Raw genomic sequence first — 25,446 nt, 5'->3', positions numbered from 1 at the left:
CAGCCTGTTTTTCTGTTAAAAATAAAGATTAAAAAAAAAAAAAAAAGCAGCCAGGCATGGTAGTACACACCTATGCTCCTAGAAGGTAGAAACAGAGGTAGAAGGATTATATTAAGTTTAAGGCCAGTCAGAAATACATACTGAGTTCTAGGTCTCCATGCATGAGAGTGAGATCCTGTTTCAGAAAGCCAGAATGGGGCTTGGAGAGACAGCTCAGTAGGCAAAGGCGTTGCCAAGGTCGATGGTTTGAACTTTTTTCTTTCTTTGAGACAGGGTTTCTCTGTGTAGTCCTGGCTGTCCTCGAACCCAGAGATCTCCTCCCTCTGCATCCCAAGTGATGAAATTTAAAGGCGTCCATCACCACCACCTGGCGACAGACTGAGTTTAATGTCTGAAACCCACTTGGTGGAAAAAGAAACACTTAAGTCCACACCCAACAAAATAAATAAAAAGGGCTAGAAGTGGTTTAGTGCTAGAACACTTGCCACTATGAGTGGGCTTCTGTCCCAGTGCCAGAGGCACAGAAGGCAGAAAGGAAGGCACAGTGTGCCTCACCTCAGTTGCTGCCTTGCTGTGCACTCAATAAGCTTTTCTTGACTCCAAAGAAACGAACAAACACTGTCCCTTCTTTCACATCCAGAGCACCCTGAGAACTTTTCCTATAAAATTCAGTGTGTTCATGTATTTAAAAAATAGCTCTTAGGAGCTGTAGTGTAGATCAATGGTAGAGCACCTGCTCTGGCTGGTTTGATCCCCAGCACCATAAAAACAAAAGCACAAAACAAGAATGTAGTGCACCAGGAGCTTAAAGATCCCAGTATACACAATGACTCTAGAAACAGTTCCATTCTAGTTTAGGTTCTCCTAGGCTTTCATTGGTAGAAAGCCTTAAGAGGTGTTTCTGCAGTGGTGGGGAGAAACTGCCCCCGGTCAAGTATTCTACCATAAAGCACGCCCACACCACACCAAAGCCTAGGCTTGTTTCTCTTTTTTGTTTATTTTCGAGATAAGGTTTTTCTGTGTTAACAGTCCTAGATGTCCTGGAACTAGCTCTTGTACACCAGTCTAGCTTAGAACTCGCAGAGACCCGCCTGCTTCTGCCTCCTAAGTGCTGGGATTAAAGGCGTGTACCACCAATGCCTGGTACCTAGGTTTATTTCTTATTATTCACACTTAGGATTTCCCTCTGCAGTGCTTCTCATTTTGCACTTGAGAGAGGTCTTTGAGTATTAAATAATGTTCCTTTTCCTACCCCCTTTTCTATTACTTTTTTTTAAAAAGAAAATTTTTTTTCCATCCATCTTCTTTTCTTTTGTTCAAGTGTCTGAAGAACAGCTCAAGTGGTTGTTGTAACTTATTTAGTGGCCCGAGCAATGCGAGTTCCGGATCAGTCCTCAGTGGCAAGAGGCACCTGTACAGCATCAGATCAGTATGCGAGCTGAAGAGCTGGTGGGGTTCATTCGACCAGACATCCTTCCCTTGGTCATAGCTTTTCTCAGCTCTGCTTGTTCTTCCTTCTTGACTTCTTCAGCATCCCTGCAGAGATGGTACTTATGGGAGATAGTGCCATGAATGTGCAGAACTTCTGGGCCCATCAACCACCATATCAGACCCACTGAGTGAACTCTCTTGTTGCATGGGATAGCAACGTCCACACAGCAGGAGAATCTGAGTCACACAGTGATGGTAGGCAGATTGATGTAAGACGCCTCAGTGAGGGGCTGGCAGTCAGCCCTGGGATCTGTCACCATCAGAAGTCATGACTTCCTTAAGTTCCTGAAGGCTGCTTAGATCTGGTAAACCAAGGACTTGGAGTGGCCACCGTTCTTGGAGATGATGCTGATATCAGAGCTTCTCTCAGGCCCTCTTCAGATTTATGATGCAAACACCATTGCCTTCTCTTTTGTAGATATGCTGTTTTAGTTCACAGCCAAGATTGGGGCCACCTACTTGGTTCCTGATGTAAGGAATTTAAAGAAAACTCCTCCACCATTTGCAGGACCATCAAAGACTCTGGACATGGTGTGAAATTTTTTAAAAAAATTAAGACAGGAATCAAAACCAACATTGAGATGGGCATGGTGACGCATACATCTAAACCCAGCACCTGGGAGGCAGAGGCCGGCGGATATCAGCTGGGTCTACAGAGTGAGTTCCAGGACAGCCAAGGCTGCACAGAGAAATCCTGTCTTGAAAAGCCACTACCACCACCAACACAAACAAAAAAACTAAACAAACAAAAACTTGTATTCTTGTGTATGGGTATGTGCATGTGAGTGCAGGTGTCCTTGGAGATCAGAGACATCAGGTCCCCTGAAGTTGTGAGCCACATGGTGTGAGTGCTGACAATCAAACTTGCTGTGTCACCACAGGTCTTATACATGCTAGACAAAAATCCCTATCAACTGAGCTACAGCTACAGTTTTTTCAAAAAACAATGTTAATGCTGCCGCTGCCAACAATGATGATGTCTCACTAAGTGGCCCAAGCTGGCCTGGAGCTCATGGTTATTTTTTTTTGTCTCCACCTTACAGGGATTATAAAAACATGCCATTCATTCTTCAATGACTTAAAGATGTCCTCAGACATATTTAACTTTCTACCCATTTCACACCTTAGATGACACATCACAAGTATACAGGTGGAACTGGATAACATTGTCAAGTCCCAGGTATGTGCCAGCAGTGTCCAGTTTTCATGAACTAGTCTGAAATAATTTTCTAAACTCTCTTCCTTGTCCCTAAATATTAGCCCTCTTAACGTGGCGACACGATGGAGTCATATGTCCCAGGATGGGAAGGCACTTTTGGCACTGTATTAGGAGCCTGCAGCATCCATTGGGTCAGGCATCCCCATCCTCTGCACAAGAGGGCAGAAAAGAAAGCACACATTGGCTCTCTGGAAAGGAACCAGGGTGTGGGCTGCAGCTTCACTGCAGGATCATCACAGGGGCGGCACATCTGAGAATAAGAAGCTAGCTCCAGAACATCAATTAATCATCAGCTCAGCATTTCCTGTAAGCGGCCTGCCTGTTTGTTTTACCAAACCTCATTTTAAAATAGCAATCCTGCTGCTGTTGTACCCAACGCCACAGCATAATTTAGGAAAGGTATCATTAGCCTAGTGAGCATAATTTATTACAACTACCACTTAGAATCAATTAAAAACAAACAGCACTGAAAGCTGACTGTGCCTATCATGATGGCTAAGTGACCAGTGGGCTGGCAAATGGGTGGAGACCCAGATGCTGTACAGAGTACGGCCACTTGACAAGGACCTGAGACCACATAGAGAACAGAGAGGACTGAGCAGAGTCCCAGGCATACATACCAGAATCCAGCGGGGAATGCCAGGGTCATCACAAACACAAACAGAAAATTCTAGAGTGGCTCACACCTGCCAGCAGAATTCTTACTAGTCGTGGCTGGAATGCATTGTATCAATCAGAGAAATGGAGATTGAGGCACCTGTCTATCTATCATAAGTCTCCAAAGAATCCTTTTATATTATAGCCCATCTCACCCAGCAGCCTTCCCTCTTTTAAATATCTCTATTGGTTTTAAGCATTTTCTCTGGGGGCTGAAGAGAGGTGGATCCTGGGGGCTGGCTATACAGCAAATCTAGCTAAACCAGCAAGTTCCAGATTCAGTGAGACCTAATCTCAAAAAATGAGAGCTAAGTGAGAAAGACACTTGATGTGTTAAACCTATGGCTTCTGCCTGAGTAAGTTGTGCGTTCGTGTACACACACGAAATAACAGAGTGGCCAACATCACTATTTTCAAGTGTCTGAACACTGCCATATACAACTGTCATGTTCCAACAGCTCTAGGGAGCAGAGATATGACTAAGAATGGAAAATACAAGATGGCAAATATTCTCTCAATACATAAAGTAACTATTAATAGCCATGGATGTCATTTAAATGGCCCAGAATTTTTTATTTCCCTCCTTAGTGGATAAGCATCTGACTGGGATGCTGTTTAAGATTAGTATCTGGTCCAGGGAGGTAGGTACCCAACAATAATCACAATAATGAACCATGTGCTAAGTGCTCACGCAGAATGAGGCCTTGGTGCTCAGTGCTGGTTATACATCTGTACAGTTCTCACAATAACTCCTTAAGGCAGGCTGCCACCAGTTCCACCAGACGGGAACACTGAGGTTAACAGATGAAGTAGCATATACAAGGTGGAAAGCTTTTACAGACATGATCTTCATTAACCCTGTTGTACTCTACCATTTCAGTTGGGTATTTTAATATACTCTGGCTCTCCAGTTTTTGAAATGTAGCCAGCATCAAGAGCAGGAGAGGGGGCTTGTATAGAACAGACAGACACCAATGCCCTGGTTTGCTTTTCAGGGGAACAACACAGTCCTAAATGTGGCTCTATGGAAAAGTCTCTAAAAATCCCCGAGATGTTATTTTGATCTTTAAGTTCATTCTACAATAATTTATACAAAAATTCCTAAAACCGTGTATAATTAGCTCAAGAATCTAACCTGAGCCAGTGAAGACCTTTAATACTTTAAACCTGTGCTCTTCAGACTTTTAAATCTGTAAATCATCTGGACAACTCGTGAAAATAAAGATTTCAATCCAGTGGAAAAAAAAAATAAATGTGGCTCTAGAAAGTGGCCACTACCTAAATTCCATGAGTATCAATGAAACCAAAGGGCAATCAATACAGGCAAAACAAAAAGATGCTTTAGGAATAAAGCTTATTCAGGAAATGCTGTGGCTGCTTTAAAATAACTTTAAATTGTGTATGTGTGTGCATAAGAATGTAGGCGACCCAAGGACCCAAGGCCAGGTGTTGGGTCCCCTGGAGCTGGAGTTATGAATAGTTCTGAGCCATCCCATTTGAGTGCTGGAAACCAAGCCTCTGGAAAAGCAGCACATATTCTTTTTTTTTTTTTTTGCAGCACATATTCTTAATCATCACTTAAGCAATCTCACCACTGAATTTAACCATGGTTGGCCACACCCACACACCCAAGCCAGACAGATCTCCAGGAGTTTGAGGCCAGCCTGATCTACATAGGGGGAGCCTGTCTTGACTACTGTCCAGACTACAAAACAGAGAAAAGCAAGATCTATTCCTTCTTTCAGTAAGAAATTACTATTGCTTTTTGTCCTTTTGGCTATGACCAAGTGTGACACCATTAGCTTACTAAGCATGCACATGACAGGCAAGTTACTTTACAAAGGTTTTAGGCTTGCTCCAAGCTAGTTTGGCTATGAATGGCCCCTTTTCACTCTTCAACTATCTAGTTCCTGAGAGAGGCCAGCGGCATGTTGTCATACAGGAGCCTAAAACCTGAGGGGGAAAATTGGCTCTTGGCCTAACTCCCCTCTCATCCCAACACACGGGTTTTCTACATAGCCTTGGCTAGCATGGAACTCACAGAGATCCAACTGCCTCTGACTCCAGAGTGTAGGGATTAAAGGAGGCACATACCAACATGCCCAGCTTTCTGGGCAAAATTTTAATATCCAAATGAGCTTTTTTTCCCACCACTGGCAGCACTTTTGGCCAGAAGTCCCTCTGTAAGGAAGGTCCTTAAGTAAGGCTACACCACTGTTCCTGCACAACCTACCACTCAGTTCTTTGGATTTCCTTTTTAACAGCGAATCAATACTTCCTCCGAGACAAACTTGGAGTTGCTTATGTTTTTACTTTCTATATTTGGATATTAAAAAAAAAAATCAGCACTTTAGCTTTCTTTCTTTTTTTTAAAAGTAACTGATGCTGTTAGCATATTTTAAACCACTCTACTTAGGATGGACAGCAAGCAACAGTGGGTTTTACTGAGGATTGGCTCTCTGGGGGCAGAGCAGCTCTTCCTTTGAGATACATGCTCACAGTCTGCTGCAGCTGTAACTCCTGTAGAGATCTGCTGTGCACTGCCATCACCTCACCAAATAGTGTATGGGGTGGTAAGAGCTGGGTTAAAACCAAGAGCAAAAGTGTTGTATCCCCTTTCTTTGGGCACTGAAGGTACAGGCTCTATCTCAGTAGAGTGGTTTGTGTTTAGTGACATCTTGGCTGTCACTTGGTGTTTGGAATGGCTATTATCCTAATGTATGTAGCACTAGCAGGTGTGCAAGGGCACAATACTGAGTCCTACCTCCTGAGTTCCTCCATCTAGCTGCTTCTATAATGTGCATTCTTTTTTGCTTTCTAAGACAGGTTCTCATGTATCCCAGACTGTCTGTTTAACTGGGTCACATCCCAGCTCTGTGGCCTTGGACAAACAGCCTGTCCAAGTGCGACACCATTAGCTTACTAAGCATGCACATGACAGGCAAGTTACTTTACAGAGGTTTTAGGCTTGCTCCAAGCTAGTTTGGCTATGAATGGCCCCTTTTCATCAGCGAAAAATTTGCTGTTTCGCTGATGGCTGATCTTGAACTCCTGATCGCCCTGCCTACTTTCCAAGTGCTAGGATTACTTACATACTGTGACTCTGACTTTGTAGCCCATGTTTTTTTTTAATTATTTAGAAATTATTTATGCGTATGAGTGTTTGCCTGCACACATCTGTGTACTATATATGTGCAGCACTCTTGGTCCGGGAGATGGAGTCAGATCCCTGGAACTGATATAACAGATGGTTTTGAGACATCATCTGAATGCTGGGAACTGAACCCAGGTCTTCTGCCAAAGCAGCAAATGCTCTAAATCACTGAGTCATCTCTCTAGTCTCCAAGCCCCAGAATCTGCCTGTAGGCACAGCCTGCATTTTGAAACAGCAAAAAGCACTTAGAAACACTTGGTACCTAGGTGGGTGATGGTGGTGCACGCCTTTAATCCCAGCACTCGGGAGGCAGAGGCCGATGAATCTCTGTGAGTCCATGGCCAGTTTGGTCTAGAGTCAGATCCAGGATAGCCAGGGCTACATAGTGAAACCTTTTTTCAAGAGGGAAAAAAAAGTGTGAATATTAAGATTATATAAATCAAAGGCATACTGAAATGCTATCAAAATGTCAATAATAATCACAGTTAAAACAGCAATAATAATCCAACTTTCAGGTGAAGCCCCACTATTGGACACTATACCAAGCTCTTAACTACAAGCAGAATGCCAAGTCCTACCAATAATTCTGACATACACTACTACTGTTGTCACTGGCTTGTAAGGCAGGAAGGTTTTCCTTGGGTTCATGTTTCACTGTGGTGGAGTGGATCTGTCTGTGGTCCCATGAATGAGGAAGCACAAACTAGTAGCAGATTTCTATTTTGTTTTTGTTTTTTTTTAAAGAAAGGGTCTCATGTAGCCCAAGCTAGCTTTAATTTTTTTATGTAGCAGAGGATGACCTTAAATTTCTGATCCTGCTGCCTCTAACTTTCAAATGCTGGGATAATAGATAAGTGTTACCACACGTAACTTAGACATTATTTTTATTCTCATTTTTTCAGAGCAAAAGAATGCTCAGAGAGGCCAGGCTGTTTGTCCAAGGCTACAGGGCTGGGATGTGACCCTAATCTGGGTGTATTTCAACTGATAGAACAGAGGCATCATGCTACATTCAAAAAGGGCCAGACTCCGATGGCTACCAGGAATCCCTTCTACACTGTACCTAAGGGGAATTGGTGCTCCTAGATACCCACTCTCCCAAGCCAGTTCTGCTTTATAGGCTTCCTGCTACAGTCCTCAAAAGATCAGCAGGAATCCCATTAAACCTTTTCTATGTTCTCCACTGCCTTTTTGCCTGCTATGCAACCTGAGATGTTCAGCCCCTCCAGAGCCTGTCAGTTGTCCTTTCGAGCTATGTTCCTTCTGCCAATACCACTGACATACTCTTTGACAGAGTACTACACACACTGTATTATGACAAGCCTCATTTAGCTGCACTGAAGGCAGTGTGGTTATGCATTTCCAGTGCCCCGGTTCCTCTGCACAGCATGCCATCAATCCCAGGGCTGAGGAGAAAGGGCAGAGGAATATGGAGAAGACACACAGTCCTTACCCAGTTTGGGTGCATCTGGCTGAGCTTGTTATGAACTGTGAAGCAAGGCTTTTGGATGTGGTTCTTAATGAAACACAAGCCCTGTATTTCCCTGATGTCCAAGGGAACAGGCCAGCAGTGTGAAAGATGGGCATAACCCACAGTGGAGGCAAGCACATTTTCTCTCTGAGGAGCAGGAATGAAAATTCCTAGCCAGGACAGTTCAGAGAGCCCTCCTGTCAAGGATATGAGGTGTCCTCTCACTCTAAGTGACTCCTAATCAGCATACTCATGAGCCTAGAGGTTCAGGGGTGGTGCCAGTGTGGTCATGAATGGAGCTAGTGCACTACTCCAAGGGTCCTAATGGCTGAACAAAGAGCTGTCAAAGTCACAGTTTCCTAGAGCCTGGCTGGAGTGAGTCACTACATCACTGTCATGGCCTCTACACAGGATGCCAAACTCTCCAGAGCAGCTAGGTGAAAAAGTACCTTGAGGTCACAGGTACACTTTCCCAATGCTGCAAGGAGGGTAGGGGTTCTTTATACATAGTGGCCCATGAAAGGAATCAAAAGTCACCAATCACAGTCCTGGTCTCTAAGGGGTGCTTTTCATAATCAGAAGCCTATGGGACAAAATCAGGTCCCAGGCTCTGCCATCAACAAACAAACAAACAAAAACAAACCCCTTGTCTATATGTGGCCGGAGGAGGGATGCTGTCACCAGACTTTACTCCAATGTTCACGGCCTTTTCTATGCTCCTGCAGACACTTCAGTTAATTCTTTGTGGCTAGACGTAAAAAAAAAAAAAAAAAAAAAGTTCTCTGCTACATCACCTCCAAGGTGCAGCACTTATCAACCCTGGGGTCAAACAAGAGCCAACACTTCCTATATCCTCTCCACAGACCCTTACAAGTGTCCATAGTCCCAGAGCAAGAAAATGAACACAGCAGGAGGGAAGTGGACAGCCCAGGTTACACACCACTCTTCCTGCACAGCACCAAGCAATGTCTACAAGTTGTCTATACTGGTTATCTGTTAAGTGATGGGCCCTGGGTCCCCACAGTCCACACAAGCCACCAGTGCTTTCCGATGGCTGTGTTCAGCATGCTCTAGCACCTAGAAAAGGTTTAGAGACTGTGAGAGGAGAGAGGGGTTGATGTGCAGAATTTCTGGGGCAAAGGGGGAGAGAGGAGATAGTGGGCAGCAGTGGCATCAGTCACCATCTCTCCTGTATATATGTGCAGCCTCCACCGTTCCCTAAAGCCTTACTGCCTCCCTAAATTTAAGGTCTTCATTAGTTCATTACAGCTGCCATTTTCTGTTCTCCATCCTGTTTCTTTACTTATTCACACAGGGCCATGGCTTGTTTGTAACTGGGATGTCACATAACAGGTGGTACTGCTGAGAGTTTACCTAAGTTCTTGGTCTCTTGGCCCCTTTCATCAACTCAATCTTCCCTATGTGGGTCTTCAACATTTTTACTGACCTTAAAGGGAGAAAATAGGGCCTGTTGCAGATGAGGTTTCTTGGCTTAGTCAGTAATGGTGAGTGACCTGGCCTCCCAACTGCCTACAGTCTCACCTCAGGTCTGTATCTGAAGTATCTGAAAAGTGAGAAACTAAAAAGATCTCTGTGCTAGGGCTATTGTGCCTAGGTTGTCTACAGAACATTAGCATTGTGCCCTGCTTGCAAGAGTGGTGCACTCAGGATCCAGGAATGGCATATTGGTGGCAGCACCTGCCAGCACCCTCACACTGCCATCATCAAGACTAGCAGGACACCAAACCTTTAGTTCCTAGAAAGTTCAAGTGGGAGTTGGGGGTGTGACACTCCACCAAAGTAAGATAGAGGGATGAGAGAAAGGGATAGACAGATACAGGTCAAGAGCCAAAGCCAAAGGAGTCTTCCAGGTCCCGGCTAGATGGGACAGTAGGCCAGGTCTATGAAGGGACACTAACACAGGATAGCCTGCTGTCCCCATGACCCTGCTTGTCTTGTATGGAACACGTTCTGTTCACTCAGGGCAGAGCAGCCTGTCTTTCTGATCTTCCCCAACACATAGAGGGCCAGAACAGTCAAGTCAGCCAGGCAGAGTGGGCCTGTTGGAACTATGTTAGGGACTTGGGCTGACACCCAGACTATTTCTGTCTTGGATGGAAGGCAGGGTTACTTGGTGAGACACGCTCGACTTCTCTTTGGCTGCTGGGCTCTCTGGGCAGTATGCCAGGGCATGCTGTTCTGATCATGAAGGGCACTGGGTCCTGAGGAAATCCTTTAGAAGGCAGAATCACAAGCTAAATGAATTTCACTTATCTGGAACATGCAAGAGCTGGCGAGCTGACTGCCTGGATGTGTGGCAGTGAAGAATTTTTGGAATGCAAGTTGACTTGTGTTTGCTTCACTTACAAGGAAACAGAGAAACAGGAAGGTGATGAGGAACAGGTATGCAAAGGCCAAAAAAAAAAAAAAAGCAACCTAGAACAAGAAGTAGTGATATTAACTCACACAGACCCCTCCAACTACAGCGTATGAAACTACACACCTTATACTCTAACATCTTATTAGCAATGAAAAGGGCACAACAGGTGATCACCTGCAGTGGGCCTGTTGGTTACTCACCTACTATAGAACACAGTGCATTTGGAGGCATCTCTAAGGCAAGGAGCCCCATGAGAAGCAGCTCCAGAGCACAGACCTGATAAGCAACTTATCTTGAGGCCTCCCAAGCAGCTATGCTGCACCCAGTGTAGAGGTTTCCTGGGTTAGATAGAGCTCTGTCTAGCCCAAGACTAAATCACAGTCCCATTAGCTCAAAGCACAGAAGGAAGGTTTGTAACAATGCTGTGGGCAGCTATTGCCCAAAGGACTCTAATTTTTGTTTTCTATGGTAAAAAGGGATTAGTGCAGCTTTGAAACTGACACTGTCCAGCTCATGGGAGATTAGCTCATGTATAGTGAGGAAAAAGATCTATAAGGAAAAAAGACTATGCTGATGAGGATCAGGCTCCTCTCAGTGCATTTTTAGCTTCAGGTCATGGCCTCTGGTCTCCTTGTGGGTTCTCCTCAGGGGTTGGAAGAAGCCCACCTCCAAGATATTGGATGTAGAAATACTGAGGAGAGGCTGGGCAGGGTGATGGAACAGGTGTCTGGTACTTCTAAATGCTCTGGAAATTTCCTGTTAACTCTGGGAGGTAGAGTCAGAACTGCAAGTGTGCAATGGGTGACATTATGCTGTCACAGAGCTGGAAGTGGTACTGGACACTTGTAGGAGGCGGGCTTTCAAGCACAGAGGAGTTGGGTGCCGGGAACAGAGTCCAGTCCTACCTGGCCTGATTCTACTTTCCTGTAAGGCTCCAGGGCTCTACCTAATATGTCTTCTCTGGCCTCTGATAATCCAAATCATAGAAGGTTAGGAGGACAATGCCTCTGGGTTTGAGTTCCAAGTCTGGTCTTCCTCTTCCTGGATCTGGTTTTCCCACCAGGGCAGTAGAGGTGATAGCTCTCAGGGATGTGAGGAGGACAGAAGGAGAATCAGGAAACCCAGAGCCTGGCAGGTGAACTCCAAATAAGCACTTGGCGTGTGCTGGCCCTTGAATGTCCATAGGTGCTATTTTTGTCTCATGCAATAGTAAAGGAAATGGGAACCAGAGAAATGGAGGAACTTGCTCAGAGCCACTATGGCGACGTTGCCCGTAGATGCTGCACTGGCACCTTGTTCACCAAGGGTGCTGTGCTGTGTGCTAGGTGCAAATAAAGTGCATTTCCTAACTGGATTGGGCAATCTAGGAGTTCACTAACAGCTGGGAGGAGTCAGTTCAGGCAAGAGTTGGCCTTTTGTCCTGCTGTCCCCCATCAGGGCGACACTGTAGTTTGCTCTGTTATAGAGCTGAAAATATTTGCATGTCTAAATTCTTAGCAGCTATTTTCCATTTCATAGATTGGTGGAAATTTTTGGAGACTAGCTCCCGGAAAAATGTTCTCTTCTGAACTGTGCACCACACTCTCAAGTGCTCTGTAAAGTTGGACATCTATTTCTCAAGATCATGTGAAACAGGAGTGTGCTACTGAGGGGAGATTAACTAAAGCCGTCTTCAGATTCCAACACTGCCAGAGGAAAGTCTGTACAGATACTCGTTTTCATTCTGTAACATGGAGGTGAGATGTGGGAAGTAAAGCCAAGGGTGAACCTAGAACTCTGCTCAAACAGCCTCTGGTCCGCACTATCCATGTTGTCAGTATAATTAATTGGTCACTGACTATACCTTAGAATGGACGCAGGTGCAGGGAATGGAACCCAGTACTACTAGAGGTTGGTTTTGGTAACATGGACCCACAGCAGGTTGACTGGAACTCCATTAAGCCTCCCTTCTACAATTCATAGGCTTAGTAACCCCGACCCCTCCCTCTGGGGGTTTTACTGATCTCTTTACAACACTATGTTCTTTACCTTTGAAGGCAAGGATCTTTGTCTACGCTGAACCACACGGTGGGTATTTCACAAACACTTTGGCCAGATAGTATAAAGGTTCACCTTCATTGCCAGCTTGACTGGATTTACTATCACTTAGGAGACAGGCCTCTGGGCATGTTTGTGAAGATGTTTCCAGACAGGCTTAATGGAGGTTGAGAAGATCCACTGTGGAAGTGGGTGGCACTATCCCAAGGGGAAATGTGAAAGGCAAGCTGGGTGTCAGCACTGGACATAATATAACCAGCCAACTTACACTTCTTACCATGTCTTCAAACTGTGAGCCACAATAATCCTTTCCCTCCTAAAATTGCTTCTGTGGCATCAATGAGAAAAGTAACTAATACAAAGCAGTGGCCCTAGCAGGTGGAGACATCCCTTGTTTTTATTAGCAGAAGGATGTAAACATTTTGTAAGTGTGTTTGGGCATGACATCTCCATGGTGACTTGCAGGTTCAGATATCCAGAAGCTCATCCAAAACACCTACCCAAGCTGGGCGGTGGTGGCCCTTTAATCCCAGCACTTGGGAGGCAGAGGCAGGCGGATCTCTGTGAGTTCAAGGCCAGCCTGGTCTATGAGAGCTAGTTCCAGGACAGGCTCCAAAACCACAGAGAAACCCTGTCTCGAAAAACAAAACAAAAAAAACACCTACCCAAAAACACTAAGGTAAACACATGTGATCAGTCTTCCAAATGAAAGGTGGCAGGGGTCTGAGAATCTGCTATCCCCTTGCTCTTTACTACACTGGGGACACTACCTAGCAAATGTTTAGGCAAAATCAAAGATAGATCTACAGCAGCAATACCTTGTAACATTCAGAGATGGGACAAAACTTGTATGGGACAAAACAATGGAACGCTGAGGATAAAGAAAGGTGAAAGTGCTGACCAACCCCAGCCAATCAGAGGCCCCCAAGAAGAGGTGAGTGCCTGTGAACTCATCCTGTACGATCAGGAAACCCAATAATTTGTTTTCTTTATTTGCCTTAATCTTCCTCCCTTAAGCTGTTTCTTGTAAGTACTGATCACAGCAAAGAAAAAACACAGACCAACACCATCTTCCTCCCCAGTTTCAGTGTTCCAAGACATGAACAACACCGAACAGCCCTGTTCTCTAAGGATCCGCCTCAAATCAAAACAAGTAACTGTAGACTCAAGTGAAAAATGATCAATCCTAGAGGAAAATATCTATTTATCTTCCATTTACTGTTACAATCAACCAACAATTAACATTTATTCAATATATTCAAAATATATAGCACAACAGCTTTCTCCACCCACAGCATATCCAGAAAAAATCAGCCATTAATTTTACAACCCTTTTATTAGCCCATAAAAAATTGTCCCCATGAGCAGACACTTCAAATTCCTGCCTCCTTGTAGCTGCTACACAACTTTCTGAACAGACAGGTTTGCCTATTTTGGACATTTTATGTAAATGGGAGCATACATCCTGATTTTTTTTAACTTGTCTATTTCACAGACCACACTGTTCAACGATTTTAGATATTCCATTCCATCTATGGCCAAGTGACAGGCTAGTGTATTTTGTTATCAGGCATGGGTTTGCTAGTTGGGTGTTTACCACTCAGGCTATTATGAATAACAATCCCTCACACAGTATTTTGTTGTTTTCTTTTTCCAGACTGGAGCTGATGTCTTGAATTTCTGTTGTTAGAACCCACCTAGAGGATACCATGTTTTCCATCAGCCTATTCAGGCTGACTCCTTTCATTCCGCTGTTTGGCAGCTAGCAGTATCATGCATGCTCCCTCCCTTCTTGCAATCTTCCCTTACACCTAACACCAAAGACATAGGGCACTTGTTCCCACTCAGATACTGAAACCTTAGGACCTTGCCTAGGATCTTAGTATTAAATGTATCTTTCCCCTTCTCTTTTTCTATGTACACATTCCACATTTCTACAGCTAAATGTAGCTCTTAAGGGATGGGGCCTTTTGAATGTTCTACACTACTCAGTCATTCATAATCATTTACAGAGTCTTGTGCACTTGGCTTGAAGGATACAATAAAAACCCAGTCTCTTCTTTTAAGGAACTTAGAGTCTATTGAGGAGACAAACAATAAGGGTCTTGCTCATAGTGTTTGTAGAGAAAGGTATAGGGCATAATAGATGGTTCAGTAGGGACTCTGGCTTGGAGGACAGGCAAGAGAGGGATTCCAGGTAGGACTTTTGAGGAATGGCAGCAGTTTTGATCATGACCTGAATGAAGAAAACATCAAGATAACAGACTCAGTTTTTGTCCAGGATGATGGAGAACACTGACAGGGGAAGTTGATATAGGCGCCACAGACTTTAGAAAGATGCTGCAGCAAGCGGGAGCTGGAAAGATAAGACCACTCAGTAAGAAGCTATGCTAAGTTAAGGACAGAATGAGACTAAAGCTGGAGACCAGATTCAGGATGCCTGAAATAGGAAGACACAGCAGGATGGACTAAGTTGACAGCTGCTGGAGTCATTTCCTAGATGAAATGAAGCAGGCCAGCAACTTCTCCCACATAGCCCCATCCCTAACCAAAACTTTTCAAAACCTGTCTTCTTACTGGAGAGAGAAAAAAAAAATTAATTTGCCCAAAGAAACCTTTTTTTTTAAAAAAAAAAGACAGGGTTTCTGTGTTGCTTTGGAGCCTATCCTGGAACTCGCTCTGTAGACAGGCTGGCTTCAAACTCACAGAGATCAGCCTGCCCCTAGTTCCCGAGTGCTGGGATTAAAGACATGCACCACGACTGCCAGGTTTCCCCAAGGAAATCTTTAATAGACCTTTAGCTCTTGATGGTGTGGCCTTCCTCAGGCTCCAAGGAAGAACCTGTATAGCCCTGAGCAACCCCAGGAAAACAATACAAAGACACCAAGCCTAAACTTACATTACAAAGATATTCAGCTGCACTATTGGTTTTTTGTTTTGTTTTGTTTGGGGGGGGCAGGGGGGGTTGAGAGAGGTAATCATTGTGTAGCCCTGGCTGTCCTGGAACTCAACTCTGCAGACCACACTGATTTCCAATTCAGAGATTTATCTACTTCTGCCTCTGAGTGCTGGGATTAAAGGTGCCACTACCTCCTAGCTTCAACTGCATTATTTTTAACCAAAGAAAATCTCAATGAGGTGAAGATGATGTTATCTGCCTGTAATCCCAGTTGAGGAATTTTGAGTTTGAGGCCAGTCTGGTTACAGAGCAAAGACCCTCCTACCGAAAAAGAGAAATGAAGACATACCTCTATGAAATGTTTAAAATGCACCAAACAAAGCAATTCCTAGATTGCAAAGATGCTTTGTGGAAAAGTGGCAAATTGAAGATGCAATAGGAGGGCTGTGGACAGGGCTCAGTTAGTACTGAGATTATCTACTACTCAGGACACCTGAATCTAATTATCCCCAGAAGCTCATAGGGACTGGCACTATTATGAGGTATGGTTTTGTTGGAGTAGGTGTGGTCTTGTTGGAGGAAGTGTGTCATCATGGGGGTGAGCTTTGAGGCCTCCACTGCTCAAGCTGCACTCAGTGAGACAGATCACATCCTTTCGCTTATGAGTCAAGACCCAAGAACTCTCAGCTCCTTTTCTAACACTATGTCTGCCTGCATGCTGCCTTGCTTCCTGCAATAATGATAATGAACTAAACCTCTGAACTAAAATAAGTGAGCCACCACAATTAAATGTTTTCGTTATAAGAGTTGCAGCCAAGCCGGGCGGTGGTGGCGCACGCCTTTAATCCCAGCACTCGGGAGGCAGAGGCAGGTGGATCTCTGTGAGTTCGAGACCAGCCTGGTCTACAGAGCTAGTTCCAGGACAGGCTCCAAAACCACAGAGAAACCCTGTCTCGAAAAAACAAACAAACAAAAACAAACAAACAAACAAACAAACAAAAAGAGTTGCAGCCAGTATTTGGGAGGCAGAGGAAGGCAGATCTCAGTGAGTTCGAGGCCAGCCTGGTCTACAAAGCAAGTTCCAGAACAGACAGAACTGTTACACAGAGAAAACATCTTGAAAAACCAAAAAAGTTGTTGTGGTCATAGTCTCTCTTCACAGCAATAGAAACCCTAACTAAGATAAGATCCGAGGGCTAATCCTTAGCTCTACATAAATGGTGGCATACACCTGTAATCCCAGGAATCTGGAGTTAAAGGCAGGTAATTCTCCAGTGCATGTCAAGCTCAAGACCAGCCTGGGCTACATGGAAACACATATGAAAGAAAGATCCAAGCACACTTTTTGACTTAAGGTTTCCCTAGGCAGAGTTCGGGGGGGAGGGGGGATTATGCATCATCCTATTCATTTTTAATCTCCAGCACCAAATGGAAACAGCACAAAACAGGTTCTTAGTTGCTACTTTTAAGTCTGCAAAAATGAAACACTAAGAGGATATAGAAAGAGAAAATAAGGGAATGGAAATTTGAGTTAAAACTAATCAATTGTATAGTACATTTTAAAATAAAAATTTAGGAGCCATAATTTTGATATAAAAAGTAAGTAAAGGTCAGGCGGTGGTGGTGTAGGCCTTTAATCCCAGCATGAGTACAGGCCAGCCTGGTCTACAGTTCCAAGAGAGGCTCCAAAACTACAAAGAGAAACCCTATCTCAAAAAACATAGGAAAAAAAAAAGACAAATCGTAGAAAAGGCTTGTTTTAATTTATAACTTTTATTAAGTGTGTGTAGGTGTACATACTTGTGCATACCATGGTAATATGTAGTTAGAGGAAAACTTGAGTATTGGCACTCTCCTTCCACCATGTGGGTCTTGAAGAAGGAACCAGGAGAGCAGGCCTTGGCAGCAAATGCCTTTACCTGCCTTTATCTTACTGGATAAAGAAGACTCAATTTTAAATATTGACTATTCATACACCTTCAACTTCTGCACCTGGGAGGCAGAGGCAGCTGGATCTCTGTGAGTTCCAGACCATCAAGGGTTACATGGAGACTATGCAACAAAAAAAAAATCCAAACAGAACCAAGGTTTATTATTCAAGAGGGCCTGAGAGATGGCTAGAGGTTTGGGTATGCTGGATGCTCTTCCAAAGGACCTAGATTCAATCCCAGCACCCTATAGCCATCTGTCAGTCTAGTTCCAGCTGTGGTCAGCGGGAACTTGAAACCATGGCTGCACACTTAAGTTTATCTGGATTGCCTGGGAACATCTGCCATAGCTACAGGTTCACAAAAAAGCTAAAAATTAAAAAGCAAATTTATAATAATCTCATCCCAATGGTGATATGGTAGGATACACAATGGACTGTGTAAAATAACTCAGTGAGTAAAGGTGCCAGTAACATGAATAGGTAAGTTTGTGTTTTATCCCTGGGATCTAGGCAGGGAAAGTAGAGACCGGACCCCTCTTCAGAGATCTTTTTCACTTTCCCTTAATCCAGTGGTTCTCAACCTTCCTAATGCTGACATACTTTAATAGTTCATGTTGTGGTGATCCCCCACCATAAAATTAATCCACTGCTATTTCATAACTGTAATTTCACTGTTATCAATCATTATGTAAATATCTGTATGTAACCAACAAAGGGGATAGAGTACTGCTGTCTATATTCCGTTTCTTTCTTTTTTAAATCTACAGAGAGAGAGAGAGAGAGAGAGAGAGAGAGAGAGAGAGAGAGAGAGAGAGAGAGAGAAAGAGAATACCTGGACTGGTGAAATGACTTCATCTGGTAAAGGAGCTTGCGACTAAACCTGATAACGCAAGACCCACATTGTGGTAGGAGGAGAAAACGGATTCTTGCAAACTGTCCTGACTTTCCCCATGTGCGTACATACTCACTTACATATACATAAGTAAATATGTAAAAAAAATTAGAAAGCAAATTACTGAAAGCACAGTGCTGGGGCATGAGGATACAAAATAAACAGCTTTAAAGAATGCTACGGCTTACCAAGAGGCAGGGGAAGGTGGGAAGGAAACCTTACTGAAAGACAAAGGAGACAAGCCCATTTATGGGGCATGGAGACTACACAACACAGAACAGTCAGTTGGCCCAGAGTAGGGAAGGCAATGTCAGCTCCCACAGGGATGGTAGGCTTTGAGCAGGGTCTCTGATGAAAGATGAGATTTGCTAAGGCAGCTAAGGAGCATTTAAGGCAAAAGAGGAGAATGATGAGGGACTTAGGTGAGGTCCAATGTGGCATTTTATACCGGGAGCATGTTGTGATATGAGCCCAAGCAAAGTCAACAGTGTATGTGTAACAGCGTGCTCATAAACTTTAGCTTGGCCATCACATTCTTCTCTCACCAAAGATTTCCACAGAAAACTTCAGCTCCAGGGGGATCCAACACTGTTGGCCTCTATGAACACTCTGCTCACCCCAGTCACATAACTAAAAACAAAACATTCACTAACTAACCAACCAAACAACAAACAAAAAACCAGGACTGGAATATGGCTCAGTGGTAGAATGCTTGTTTGCCTAGCATAAGGCCCTGGGTTCTACCCCAGCAATCTCCCACCCCCCCAAAGACAGAATGATGAGAGGAGAATGAGAATGGAGAAAAAAAAATTATGAATGAGAGGCAGGAGGGAATGGGACTTCTCAGTAGCAACCATCTAGAGCTCTGTCCCCTGTGTGAAGGGGATTGCTTTCCCCTAAACAGCAGATCAAGCTAAGAGTTTTCCAGAAACTCCCTTTGATGTATTAGCTGGCTCTAAGATACACCGTTATTCTTCCAGGGCTCAAGGTGTGAGAGACACTGTCCACATGGTCACACCCCCCCCCCCCCATGCTAATACTACCATAAGGCCAAATCTTGGCAAGCCAGAATCTTAGGAAACCCTACAATCCCCAGATCTTAGCTATACATGAAGAACTGGGTTGGATCCTTAACCAAGACTTTTATGTAAGGTAACACATGTCCAGCAGTTTACAGAGGTATATGGTGATGAAGTCTCAAGCTGGCCACACCCATACGTCAACAGAGATGGGTACATACGGGACTTAACCACAAGAACCTGTGTTTTCTCAGCTATAGACAGCTGCTACAGTATGACATGTAATAACAGACAAACATATACCTTTCAGCTGCCATCTGATTAAATAATCTGATACATCCAAAGAAAGACTATGCAGAGGAAGGGAAGGCAGGGGAAAGAAAGGAGGGACTTATAGAAGATGGGCTTAGGAGAGACCTGCAATCCTAACACTCAGAAGACTGAGAGCTTGAGATATTAGCACAGTTTGTCTCAAAAAAGCAAAGCAAACAAAGAAAACCCATCATACAACTGCATTATGTCATTTCAATTTGCTATTTAAAAAGAAAAACACAAAAACAAGAATGTGCATATGTAGACATTTCTTTACAGGAAATTTGGAGAGATAAGCCAATAGTTAAAAGTGTACATTGTTCTCAGCACCCACAATGGGCGGCTCACAGCATATACTGAGCTGCTATACTCTGGGCCTCTCATAGTCATCTGAACATAGGAACTCTCCATCCGGTATCACCCACTTCTGTTTTCTAACTCCTAGGGACTGCTAAATTGTGCCCTAGTCACTGTCTTTATCGAAAGAGACTCACTAAATATCTTCACACACAAAAACCAAAGAATGATAGATCCAGAGCTAAGATTTGGATGTATTCTGACACAGACATAATCACCTTGCCACCATCCTTGTGACAATGATCACAAGTATCTAAGGTCACAGAGAAAGCCAACACCTCATCTATTCTAAACCATACCTTTAATAACTCGAATCACACCCCCCAAAGATAAAAGAGAGAACCATTTGAAATGATTTCTGTTTTTCAGTGATGAGCAGGCAATCATTCTATAACTAAGCTACACACTCAGCCTCTCAGTGGTAGATTTTAAGCAGGAGGTTCTACCACTGAGCCATGCCTACAGCCTGTTATTGCTGGGATCTAGGCAAGCACTCTGTCACTGAACCATGCCTACAGCCCTACTTCCTAACTCAGCCTAACTTTCAATTACTGATTCTATCTCTACCTTCCAAGTACCGGGATCACAGACATGTACATCATGCTTGGCTTTAAAAATCATTTTAAATGTGGAGTGCTAAGACCTACAAACAAGTGTTTCCTAAATGCTTAGAAACAGTTAAACATAGGATAGGCAGGTGCCGTGGCATGTGCCTGTAGTCTAGTTACTTAGGAAAAGGAGGTAGAAGGATCCTTGAGTCCTTAAGTTTGAGCCTAGCTTGGCACTCTAGTGAGTTCTTATCTCAAAAACTAAAACTTCAAGAAAACAATGTGAACATATTTGAGTCAACGAGATAGTCGGCAGATAAAGGTGTCTGCCAAGCTTGATGACCGCAATTCCATTCCTGGGATCACAATACTGAAGAAGAGAACTGATTCCCTCAAGTTGTCCTCTGACCTGTACATGTATGTTGTGGTACTTTTGCAGTCATGCCCATGTATGGAATGGATACCTCCTACTGGTTGTTCCCAGTTAGCTGTCCCACATTTTCCGTATGCTTAGGTCTGTATGCAAGGTTTCCTTTTTCTTTTTGGGATGTAGATTTGTGGTACTGCAGCTTACCTAGCAAGTCTTTGTGCTCCATGCCCTGTACCACAAATGGGGGATGGGGTTTGAAGGGATACTGCATGTCAGTGACAGAACAATTTCTATTTTCTTGAAAAAAGGAAAAGAAAAAGATCACTCTAAAAATACAGCAGCCTCTCTCCCCAAACACAGAAAGTATGAACCAGATTAGGAGATACATGACCATTGTCAAGAAGTTTGCTGAAAGGTAACCAAGGGATAGAAAAGAGCAGATACCTCTAAAACAGTAAATAACCCAATCATTATTATTATTATTAAAATATCTATTACCACTTTCTTCTCATCTGTAATGTTTTCCAAACTAGGCAAACTTAATGTTAACACTTAAGCGCCCCCACTACCACCCATCTCAGCCAACTGTAAGAGCAAGTATGGAGGGAACAGCTTGGGACAGACCAGAAGAACTGTATACAGAACCCGAGGAAACGGCTTAACAGACAAAAATCAAACCCCTAGAACTTATAAAAACAGCCAGATGAGCAGCAGTGTGCATCTCTAAGTCTACCTCTACTTTGAGAGGAGATGTGGAGAATGCTTTGGCACCTCCCAGGCCACCTAGCCTCAGTAGAATCAGAGTCTGTACCTCAGTAAGACAGGTGAGAACAGATTTCTGAAATTTGTTCTCCGACCTTCACATTCATGTAACAGTGCACATAGTGTGCATTCAAGCATATACAGAGAAGCTATGCTTAGGCCAAACAGAGTGGCACAAGCCTATAATCTCAGCACTTAGAAGAGAGCCTGTGGCAGAAGGATTGACAAGTTCTTGTCTGTCAAAACCAGTAAGTAAAATCTTATTCAGTCCATTCCAGGGCAGGAATTTCTACTTTGTTTTTCCTACTCTATCATCACACACCTCGTTGTTCTAACATAACAGGCTAGGGCCATGTTGAAAATCATCTCAGAAGACTTGTGGACATAGGGTCCTATAACATCTTTTAGTTGGAAGAGAACATAGGCTTCTCTCTTCTCAGAACAGCCAGTTAGAAGTGAAGACCTCTTACAGACCAGGCTGCTCCATAAACAGTCTCGCTGTCAAAGCCCGAAGGCTGGCTCCTGACAACCACAACAGAAGAAAGAGGCTCTCTGTTGTGGTTTTTGAAACCTGCAAAATAGATGCTAAACACAAACACCAATTGTAGTTGCACTTATCAGGAGCTCTGGACCACACACTAGAAAGGTCTCATTTCAACAAAACTGCTGCTGACGTCAAAAGATAAACTGTGTTTTGTTGTATTTTAAGTTGTCAGGAGGTCACTGAACTTAAATAGCTAAAGGATTCCAGCCAAGAGCAAAAGGACCCAAACCAGGGTAAAATCACAAGGTCTTGTGCCATCTCTGTTTGCAAAAGTGGGGTTCCATTATCCAATTCCCAAGTCATCTTTCATTTCAAACCAGTTCAGCAGCTGAGAGCCTGGCCCTATACAAAAGAGTACTTTTATCTTTTCTGCCTAGGGTTCTCAAGTGTACACCTCACATCTTCATCCCTGTCTTGTTCTTCTGACTGTTGCCTCAATTCCCATTCCTGCTGACCCAGTTCTCTGCTGTGGTCATACAGGAACAATATCTCTTACTGAGGCTCTGGGGAGCTGGGGCTGAGGAGAGGCTTCAAGTGTTCTGACACCTGTAGCAATCCTTTTGCTTCTGACCCCAAAACAATACTGTAGGCACTGGGAAACAACACAAAATTTACATTCTGACACTTGTGGAGCTGGAATGTTCAAGGTCAAACTGACAACTTAGTTTGTGCTGATGCCCTCCTCCTGTCCTGCAGAAGGCCTCCTTCTTGCTGTATCCACCCATAGTCAGAAGAGAGTAAGAACAGGTGGTGGATTCTTTCCAGTCTCTTCTTATGAATGGCAATAAACAAATACATAACCCACGTACAAAAAGAGAAGTGCTATACTAGTAGTCTGCCAGAATGGAGGATATGGCCCATCAGACAGGACAAAGTGATGAACAATGATGTGGAGACATGGCACCAAAGAGTGATTATGTAAAGACATCCAACTTGGGCAGACCAGCTCTACTCTCAGGTTCAATCCAGCTGAGACTACAGGTCTGGGGGATGTCGACTAGCAATAAGGGGGACCAGGACCTCTGTGCCTTCTCTCCTTCCAGAGAAGGAACAGAGCAGAGTGAGACACGCAGAAAGACAGCTACAGCAAGAGCCCTTGAGCCTTCTAGGGTCAGGCATTTCACACAATGGCAGAGTTGCTTTACTAGAAGGAGGCCAAATTCTACCTCTCCACTCAAAGCCCTCAACCAATAGTACCCTTCTCCTCAGAGTGCCCAGGGCTCTGAAAACAATATTTCAGTCTCAGGGCTTTCCCACTTATAATCTCTCTATCCAAAGGACATAGAATGGCTCCAGCTTTCACAACACTTTTACCCTTCTAAAAACTAATTCAGTCTAATGTAGTAGCACATGCCTGAAATCCTAGCACTTGAGGAAGAGGCAGAGACAGGAAGATCCTGAGTTTAGAGTCAGCCTGGGCTACACAGTGAGTATCAGACCAATCAGAGCTACACGGCAAGACCCTGTCTCAACAAACCAATCAACCAAAATATTAATCCATCCAAAAGCCTAGTTCCTCAACCCTTATTACAGGAAATATAGATTCTCAATCCGTAGAGTTCATATTCCAGGGGACAGGCTTCATTTATTTTCTCTGGAGTACTAACCATTGAGACCCTTCACATTTTACTTATTAAACATTGCCCCCTCTTGCTCAACTGTACTACATGCTACAGAGGGGCAAGGACTTGTGTCTCTTGTCCAGCAGTGAATGTCTAGCACCTGAACACGGCACTTGATATGAGATGCTCAATCTCTACTTGCAGAGCCTTCACTGCTCTGGGCCTCCTACTTTGACTCTCTGGAGCAGGCTAAGAAATTCACAAGAATGAGACAAAGTGGAGGCATGAGACCTTAGGGGGAAATCTAATTCCTAAGTTGCATGGTAGGCCTGGACAGCAGGGAGGATTATGAAAAGACCAAAATCCCAACTACAAGAGTAAGCAGCAAGAAGTTCAAAGTGAAATTTCACAGTATGGTTGTAATAGCTCCCCGCTTACTGTTCTGAGGTTGACTGACCTAGGCAAGCATCTCACAAACAGAATTTCTGAGGGTCAGTCCTAAGAGGTAGGCTAGGTGGCTTTATAGACAGGAAGCAGTTCAGCCTACATACACAGTAGAACTGGAATCTTAAAGCAACTGCATAGATTCCAGAGTCCATGTTGACCCACCCTGCTATAGTCTCCAGCAATTCAATAAGGAGTGTCCCTCAGGCAAGCTACTCTCTGTGGGGAGTAGCCTATTCTGGACTCTGAAAGCTGGCACCTCTGTGTAGGGGGCAGATAAGGGTGCGGTATCCTGGACAATGTCAACAGCAGCAACAGCAGCAGCAATAGCAATGAGCTTACTACTTATGGCCACTAGCTACTGTTACAAGGTCTGTAACATGAGTCATCTTACTGACTCAAAGTGCTTTCATTAGTTCCATTTTATAGCCAGGGCAGTGAAGGCAAGGCAAGGTTAAACATTTGCTAGTAAGCAGAAAAGCCAAGGCTTGGCTTGAGGTTCATCCTGTACAGAATATTCACTAGAGAGAAAACACCACCAAAATGTGCAGAATGTATAGCAGCCTCTGCAGAAGATCTACTGTTAATGAAGCAGTATTCTGTGCCCTACCCCCACAGGGATGCTCAGTTGGCTCTGAGAGTGTTTGTTGCAAGGCTGTCTCCCAAAGGCCTCTGATCTAATGGCAAGAGTAGCTCCCTGAAGATGTTCCCATCAATTAGTAGTGAAACCTAAATCTGTCACACAGAAAGCACTCGACACATTTACCCAGGCAAATGAGCTCGGGAAAGGTCACAGTTCTGAATCTTTCTTTTTATGGAGGAGCTGAGGGTTGCCTCTGAATAGAGACATAATATTGAACCACATACACATAGGGAGTGACAGAAGTGTGGTTGCAGGTCACCGGTTTGGCTAGAGTTTGCTTCCTAAGTCGTCTTCCCACACCACCTGAGAGCTGACCAGTCTGTCTTGCAGTCTTGGTGAGACCTTTGCATCACGGTGAAGTGCAGGGGAGAGTGTCACTTATCTCTTTCACATATAGGCAATATTTAAGCTGAGATCAATGGCTGGGCAAGCAGGACCCTGGGATCAAGATTATGTGAATCAGTCTGAACTGAAAACCACAGAGAGCCACAGTAAAGAGAGCTGCTGCAGCGCACAGGTAGAAACATTCATTCAGGTACTACAGGAATGTGGGTCATTGTGGCATCCCCATCCTCATCCCTGATCCTAAAGGACAGCAATTGCAAAGCCATTATGTTAAGTATGCTAAACTGAATAATTCAACCCTGCCTTCCTTCTAGGCATATGCTGAGTTAAGTCTACCAACATGCACATGCAAAAGTGCTCACTGCAGGACTGTTCATAACTGCCCACAGATACATTGCTGAGTGGGAGAA

At 44.0% G+C, this 25,446-nt stretch overlaps 1 protein-coding gene across 1 annotated transcript in view; it reads right to left on the bottom strand.

Moving 5' to 3' along the window:
* Arhgap35 (Rho GTPase activating protein 35) overlaps positions 1–25,446 on the bottom strand; it is a 114,978-nt gene that overhangs the window by 13,989 nt on the left and 75,543 nt on the right. The gene's annotated exons all lie outside the window — the stretch shown is intronic.

This window comes from Microtus pennsylvanicus, chromosome 1, assembly GCF_037038515.1.
Source record: "Microtus pennsylvanicus isolate mMicPen1 chromosome 1, mMicPen1.hap1, whole genome shotgun sequence".
NCBI classification, from domain to species: Eukaryota; Metazoa; Chordata; class Mammalia; order Rodentia; family Cricetidae; genus Microtus; species Microtus pennsylvanicus.
The sequence above is the reverse complement of the archived record's forward strand: the minus strand, read 5'-3'. Positions and strand labels throughout refer to the sequence as shown.